Source organism: Chiloscyllium plagiosum, unplaced genomic scaffold, assembly GCF_037043375.1.
Source record: "Chiloscyllium plagiosum isolate Xiang-an unplaced genomic scaffold, Cpla_swu_hap1 HiC_scaffold_2, whole genome shotgun sequence".
NCBI lineage: Eukaryota > Metazoa > Chordata > Chondrichthyes > Orectolobiformes > Hemiscylliidae > Chiloscyllium > Chiloscyllium plagiosum.
Window position 1 is genome coordinate 119,841,902 of NW_028270140.1, and position 8,367 is coordinate 119,850,268.

The following is an 8,367-nucleotide window of genomic DNA, read 5'->3' on the forward strand; positions in this document are numbered from 1 at the left end:
ATATGGAAGTTTCCTTTGGGGCCTTGGAGGGAGGTGAGGGAGGAGGTGTGGGCGCAAGTCTTGCACCTCCTGCGGTTGCAGGGGAAGGTGCCGGGAGTGGAGGTTGGGTTGGTGGGGGGTGTGGATCTGACGAGGGAGTCATGGAGGGAGTGGCCTTTACGGAATGCTGATAGGGGAGGGGAGGGAAATATATCCTTGGTGGTGGGGTCTGTTTGGAGGTGGCGGAAATGACGGCGGATGATGCGCTGTACATGGAGATTGGTGGGGTGGTAGGTGAGGACCAGTGGGGTTCTGTCCTGGTGGCGGTTGGAGGGGCGGGGCTCAAGGGCGGAGGACCGGGAAGTGGAAGAGATGCGGTGGAGGGCATCGTCGACCACGTCAGGGGGGAAATTTCCTCCGCCTTGAGCCCCGCCCCTCCAACCAGCCACCAGGACTGAACCCCACTGGTCCTCACCTACCACCCCACCAATCTCCATGTACAGCGCATCATCCGCCGTCATTTCCGCCACCTCCAAACGGACCCCACCACCAAGGATATATTTCCCTCCTCTCCCCTATCAGCATTCCGTAAAGGCCACTCCCTCCGTGACTCCCTCGTCAGATCCACACCCCCCACCAACCCAACCTCCACTCCCGGCACCTTCCCCTGCAACCGCAGGAGGTGCAAGACTTGCGCCCACACCTCCCCCCTCACCTCCCTCCAAGGCCCCAAAGGAAACTTCCATATCCGCCACAGATTCACCTGCACCTCCACACACATCATCTATTGCATCCTCTGCACCCGATGTGGCCTCCTCTATATTGGGGAGACAGGCCAGCTACTTGCGGAGCGTTTCAGAGAACATCTCTGGGACACCCGGACCAATCAACCCAACCACCCTGTGGCTCAACACTTCAACTCCCCCTCCCACTCCACCAAGGATATGCAGGTCTTTGGACTCCTCCATCGCCAGACCACAACAACACGACGGTTGGAGGAAGAGCGCCTCATCTTCCAACTAGCAACCCTCCAACCACAATGGATGAATTCGGATTTCACCAGTTTCCTCATTTCCCCTCCCCCCACCTTGTCTCAGTCAAATCCATCGAATTCAGCACCGCCTTCCTAACATGCAATCTTCTTCCTGACCTCTCCGCCCCCACCCCAGTCTGACCTACCACCCTCACCTTGACCTCTTTCCACCTATCACATTTCCGACCCCCCCCCCCAAGTCCCTCCTCCCTACCTTTTATCTTAGCCTGCTGGACACACTTTCCTCATTCCTGAAGAAGGGCTTATGCCCGAAATGTCGATTCTCCTGTTCCCTGGATGCTGCCTGACCTGCTGCGCTTTTCCAGCAACACATTTTCAGCTCCCCCTTGTCCTTAACTGCCATCCCACCAGAATCCATATCCAGAGGATCATTAGCCACCAATTCTGCTCTCCTTTGTCAGCTTTCTGCAGAGACCGTTCCCTTTGGGAGACCCTGGATCCGCTCATCCCTCACTCCCAGCATCCTCCCACAGCCTCACGGTAGCTTCCCCTGCATCCACAGAAAGTATAACATCCGTCCACTTACTTCCTGCCTCCTCAGTATCCAAGGGCCCAAACACACCTTCCAGGTGAAGCAGCACTTTATCTGCACTTCACTCAATCTAGATTGGAGTGGTGCTGGAAAAGCATAGCAGGTCAGGCAGCATCTGAGGAGCAGGAAAATCGACATTTTGGGCAAAAGCCCTTCATCAGGAATGGAGGCAGGGAGCATCCAGGGTGGAGAAATAAATGGGGCGGTGGGGCTAGGGAGAAGGTGGACCATCTCTGACACCTCCTTCCCCTTCCTGGACCTCTCCATCTCCATTAATGATGACCGACTTGACACTGACATTTTTTACAAACCCACTGATTCCCACTGCTACCTGGATTACACCTCTTCCCACCCTACCTCCTGCAAAAATGCCATCCCATATTCCCAATTCCTCCGCCTCCACCATATCTGCTCCCAGGAGGACCAATTCCACCACAGAGCACACCAGATGGACCCTTCTTTAAAGATTGCAATTTCCCTTCCCACGTGGTTGAAGATGCCCTCCCAACACATCTCATCCACATCCCGCACCTCCGCCCTCAGACCCCACCCCTCCAACCACAACAAGGACAGAACGCCCCTGGTTCTCACCTTCCACCCTACAAACCTCCGCATAAACCAAATCATCCGCCGACATTTCTGCCACCTCCAATCCAGAGATATATTTCCCTCCCTACCCCTTTCCGCAAAGACCATTCCCTCCATGTTTGCCTGGTCAGGTTCACGCTCCCCCAAAAGCCCACCCTCCCCTCCTGGCACCCTCCCCTGCCACCGCAGGAATTGCAAAACCTGCACCCACACCTCCCCCTCACCTCCATCCAAGGCCCTAAAATTGCCTTCTACATCCATCAAAGTTTCACCTGCACTTCCACCAATATCATTTATTGTATCTGTTGCTCCCGATGCGGTCTCCTCTACACTGGGGAGACTGGATGCCTCCTCGCAGAGCGCTTTAGGGAACATCTCCAGGACACCCGCACCAATCAACCGCACCGCCCCGTGGCCCAACATTTCAACTTCCCCTCCCAACCTGCTGAAGACATGCAGATCCTGGGCCTCCTCCATCACCACTCATGGATGCACCTAACAAATTATACTCCATCAAAGCCCCTGGCACTAAGGGAGTCCCAGTCAATGTAGGGAAGTTAAAACAACCCTCTACATTGTGTTGCTTTTACAGCTTTCCATGATCTGTCTACATATCTCCCACTGGCTATTGGGAGACTGACCTATCACCTCCATCCCCACCCCCATTTACCTATTGTACCCTTTGCTACCTCCTCCCCAGCCCCACGCACCCCCCCCCCCTCCCAAAATAAATTTATCTCTCCATCCTGGAGGCTCCCTGCCTCCATTCCTGATGAAGGGCTTTTGCCCAAAACGTAAATTTTCCTGCTCTTTGGATGCTGCCTGACCTGCTGTGCTTTTCCAGCACGACTCTGATCTCTACTCTGGTTTCCAGCATCTGCAGTCCTCATTTTTGCCCAGAAGTAATAAGGGTCTGGTGTCTCTGGCTGAGGAGGAAAAACACAAAAGAACTTGGCAAGGCAATGTAAGGCAGGGTGCATTAAACAGCCGAGTAAGCTTAGAGCAAGTGACCACTATGACTGTGAGCATACAATCTGGAGATGCAGCCTGGTGCAGTCCATGAGCTGGGTGCGTGTCCCTGAGTGTCCTGTTGCACCATAAAAAGTGAGAGTCCAAAATGTAGTATTGAAGTGCAGAAATGTCTTTGTAATTGGCTCAGAGATATGCCGTAAGGATTCTTAGACACTGGCATATGTTGGATGTCGGTGTGTGTGAATATGGGGTACATGTGTCCCGGTATGTGTGAATATGGGGTACATGTGTTCCGGTGTGTGTGAATATGGGGTACATGTGTCCTGGTGCGTGTGAATATGGGGTACATGTGTCCCGGTATGTGTGAATATGGGGTACATGTGTTCCGGTGTGTGTGAATATGGGGTACATGTGTCCTGGTGCGTGTGAATATGGGGTACATGTGTCCCGGTGTGTGTGAATATGGGGTACATGTGTCCTGGTGCGTGTGAATATGGGGTACATGTGTCCCGGTGTGTGTGAATATGGGGTACATGTGTCCCGGTGTGTGTGAATATGGGGTACATGTGTCCTGGTGCATGTGAATATGGGGTACATGTGTCCCAGTGTGTGTGAATATGGGGTACATGTGTCCTGGTGCGTGTGAATATGGGGTACACGTGTCCCGGTGTGTGTGAATATGGGGTACATGTGTCCCGGTGCGTGTGAATATGGGGTACATGTGTCCCGGTGTGTGTGAATATGGGGTACATGTGTCCTGGTGTGTGTGAATATGGGGTACATGTGTCCTGGTGCATGTGAATATGGGGTACATGTGTCCCGGTGTGTGTGAATATGGGGTACATGTGTCCCGGTGTGTGTGAATATGGGGTACATGTGTCCTGGTGCATGTGAATATGGGGTACATGTGTCCCAGTGTGTGTGAATATGGGGTACATGTGTCCTGGTGCGTGTGAATATGGGGTACACGTGTCCCGGTGTGTGTGAATATGGGGTACATGTGTCCCGGTGCATGTGAATATGGGGTACATGTGTCCCAGTGTGTGTGAAGCAGACCCTGCAATGTTTTTGTGCAGTGACCAAAATGGAGGTCCTTTGGAATAGGCTGAAGTCATCAAATGCCTGGTCTGAATTCTAGAATTCTTGATGTCTAACGTGTTCTGCTCTTTTGATAAGATAACAAGTTGATTATTAATGAGGTGACTTGTGCCATTATAAGGCATTTAATAAACCTTAATCCCTCTTAGTTGACATTTCACCAGTGCCTAGAGAGGAACACGCCAACCGCTTAACAAATAAATGAAAGATGCAACAATTTGCTCCTGAGACCGAGGTGAGTGTCACAGGAAATTCTCACACAATTTTGCCAAAGATCTCACCATAGCCTACATTGTTCAGGCCTCTAAGATTTCAACAGTGGAGTTGATGAGGAGGACAAGGCAGAAAGGAACATGGAAGTTTGGGGGTGTCAGTGACTCACTCGGTGAAGCACTATCTATCTCATCCAAATCACAGGTGCAGCAACATCTACACTGGGGGAAGTAAGTATTTCTTTCTTGTTGTACAGGAGAGTTCTCCACTTTTGTGTGATATGAGACCCCTCAAGAGGCAACAGCATTAAACAGACATACACACGCAGTACAGATGAATTACGTCTGTTATTACATAACACCGTATGTGGACCTCATGCATTGGCTTTTTTTGTTATTCATTCACACGTGTGAATGTTACAGGCCAGGCCAGCATTTATTAGCCATCCCTAATTGTCTTCATTGTTGCTGCTACACGGACAATCTCCCACTGAATGTGCCCCAAAAGACCTGAACAGTTTATGTCTGAATCTGGGCCGCCATGGGCAAGGTCACTGTAGAAGCGTCCCATTGGCCTTCTAGTTGGGATCCCCATGTCCCAGTGTTTGGAGGATGCTGTTGAAATATTTTTTGTGATTGCTGCGACAGCTGAATGATTGAGGAGCTGCTTTGTCTCTGATATTGCCCACAGCGGCTCATTGGGAACATCTCCAATGGATCCAGGCACAGAAGCAATGGTCAGCGGTGTGGCTGTAAGAGCTGTTAGAGGAATGAATGAGAAACACATGGGTCTGAAGCTCAGGACCACATCGACCCCCAACAGAAGTGGAACAGCCTCTCAATGTGAGATTCCAGCTGTAGGTGGCCTCATGATGTGATGAAGATGAAGGAAACCTACAGTCACTGGTCTTCGATGGATTGCCGTACAGATGTGGAAGGGTCGGTGGCACCATATCCTGCTTAGAGATGGCAGTCGGAATGACACGTCACGATGTGCAGTGTATCTGTAATGGAACACCTTCCTGCACTAGGATATCCTGTCCACAGCAGCATCATGTGGGTCATGTCTGGGGATTAGTACCGTATTGTGCAGATAAAGACGCTGCTTAATCCATGGAATCCCTGCTGTGGAAAACCAGAGGACACACCAAACAATGTGACAGACGATGAGGATTGTGCTGAGTCAGAAAATGAAGACATTCTTTAGAAGCTACAGCACCTTACAGAGCATCGGACAAAGTGACACAGGCAGAAAGTCTTCGTGACCATCACTGAAAGGAACTGAGTTGTGTGAAGTTATCTTTGATGCTGCAGGGGCCTGTGTACCCCCTGTATTCTCAATTACTAATGCAGCTTACAGCATTGAACTTTCTATGTAGTTCACGTTGTTTAAATGCTGTTGAACATCAAACTGATCTGGGTGTTTCTCCAGACTGTGGACAACACACTGATCTAGGTGGTAACTATCCTCTGGCAGTCCTGAAGAAGAGTGACTCTCTCTCCACCACCTCCCCCAGTACCTTTAGGAAGCTGTCAGCAAGTTGAGGTACCTACTTGCTTCTGTCAGCCGTCTTTGGGGCAGAAGTTCTGAAACTGCAACTGTGGCTGGCTGCAATTGACCTCGTGCACAGCTCAGCTTTATATCCCAGACAACCTTGGCCATGGTGAGGCCATTGGTGAGTGTCAGATAGTGTAGGCACAGCATCACAGGAAGTGAGATGCATTCGTCATGTGTGTAAGAAAACCCACATGAGTTAGCAGAGAGGAACCCTCCATGAAACTCCCCTTGGTAAAGGTCCGCCCAATCTTGTTCTTACTCTATCTGAGTTTTCTGTTTGTGTCTAACCATACCCTCCCATTTCTTAACATTCTAAGTGTTCACCGAATGTGGGAAATGGTTAACTCTTCTCCTGTACAAAGGGGTTATGAGACTGAGAAGGCCCTCATCTAAGGCTCAGTGCACTAGAATCTACATCACTAATGTACATCAGGAAACTAAGTGTAATGGTTGATGGATTTTTTTAGGCTGGAGGAAGATTTGTATTGGAATTCCCCGAGAATCAGTCTCTCATCCTTCTAAATTCCGATGAGTACAAGCCCAATCTATGCAGCCTGTCCATACCTGGTGTCAGCCTGGTGAACCCTGCCTGGATGACACCAATGCCAGTGTATCTTTTCTTAGATAAATGATTGAAAGTATTCCAGCTGAGGTCTGATTTGTGCTTTGTACAGTTTTCAGAAAATGTCCCTAATTTTATTTTTCATTCCTCTTTAAATAAAGGCCAACATCCATTTGCCTTCCCTGTTACACACTGAACTTGGATGCTAGCTTTTTATGATTCATGCATAACAACTCTCAAATCCCTTTGTTCTGTAGTTTTCTCTTTTTTTTTCTTAGCTACATCTCCAGTTAGCTGAATAAGTGCCCCATGGTCAGACAGGGCCTAGTGGGAGAGTAACTGGTAGATGTTTAATCTAAAAACTATACTAAAATATTAGGCTTTTGATTTAACTTTACTTTGTTACAAAGCTTATGAAATAATAATGAGTGTATGACTGCAGGATGGAAGCTACTTTTCATCATTTAGTACAGAACTTAGCTGCTGAGAAAAGGACATATTTTGTCAAAGCTTTTCATTTTGAGTACACAAGTCACTTTAGTGAATAGCTCCATAGTTCAACTGTTTGATGAGAAACACTGAACTGAATGGCCATTCTGAATATTTGAATAATATGACATATAAACACTCTTAAGTATAAATAACAAGTAGCAAAAAGATACTATAGTGAAACATCTGCAACTTGGCTTTGAAGACAGAAGTATATTTTTCTTGGGAAAATGGAATTGATTATGTTTAATGGTCGATGGATATTTTTTAAGGTGGAGGAAGGTTCGTATTGGAATTCCCCAGGGTTCAGTCCCTCATCCCTCGAAATTCTAATGAGTATGGGCCCAATCTACTCGCTCTCCTCTTAAGACAGTTTCTCCACACTTGGTTTCAACCGAGTGAACCTCTGCTGGATGCCTATACAGCTTGAGGTATGAAAGGAGATGACATAAACACAGATCAAATTGTTCAGAGCAGAAGGTACGTGTGAAAACAGTTGAACTATGGAGCTATTCACTAAAGTGATGGTTTGAGAATCTAATGGCAGGTGAATGATTTCACAACAAGGTCTTGATAAATAACTCATTGTTTTATAGGGTGTTACCTCATCCTAAATCTGTGTTAACCATCAGACTGGGTGGAGCTCAGTCCAGCTTACCCTGGGTGGCCATAATTTACATCTGTCTTTTTGTTTTAAAACAGTCTAACTCTAGAGTGGCTCTGTTCTTACTCTAGAATGCCAGTCAACAGGATCTCTGACCCGACAGTCAAATGTGGAAAGCAATGCAGTTTATTATAGCTGTTGGCAGGCCTCAGTCCAGTCAAAATTGTTAGCTTCTGGCTCGGAGGGTCCAGGCACAGTGAGTCTAGGCCAGTCTCCAAGACCTGTCCAGGCCCTGCTCAGGGCAGTCATAGACACAATGCCCTCCTCGTAAGGGATGAGGAGCCAAATGACAGGCAGCACACCACCCAGCTTGACTCTTTCTACCATATTGTGGGCTGTTTTGCCCTTGGGATGAGAGAGAAGTGAATATTATAGAAGGTTAAAGTAGGTGACACAGCTATTACAGTAGAAGAAGTGAGCAGTCACTGCACAGGGTATGTAGGGTGGGCAGGGTCAAGGGTGAGTGACAATATTTTACATGTATTAGGGAGAGCTGTAGAAGGTGAGTCTTAGTGGAAGGTGGGTCCAGTAGCAGAGATAGAGTGTCAGATATTGAAGATAAGATGGTGAAACCTATGCTGGCAGAACGGAAAAGTACATTGACCATATTCCTACAGTGCTGGGCATTTCTCCAAACGGCTGAAACAGAGCAGGCTGGC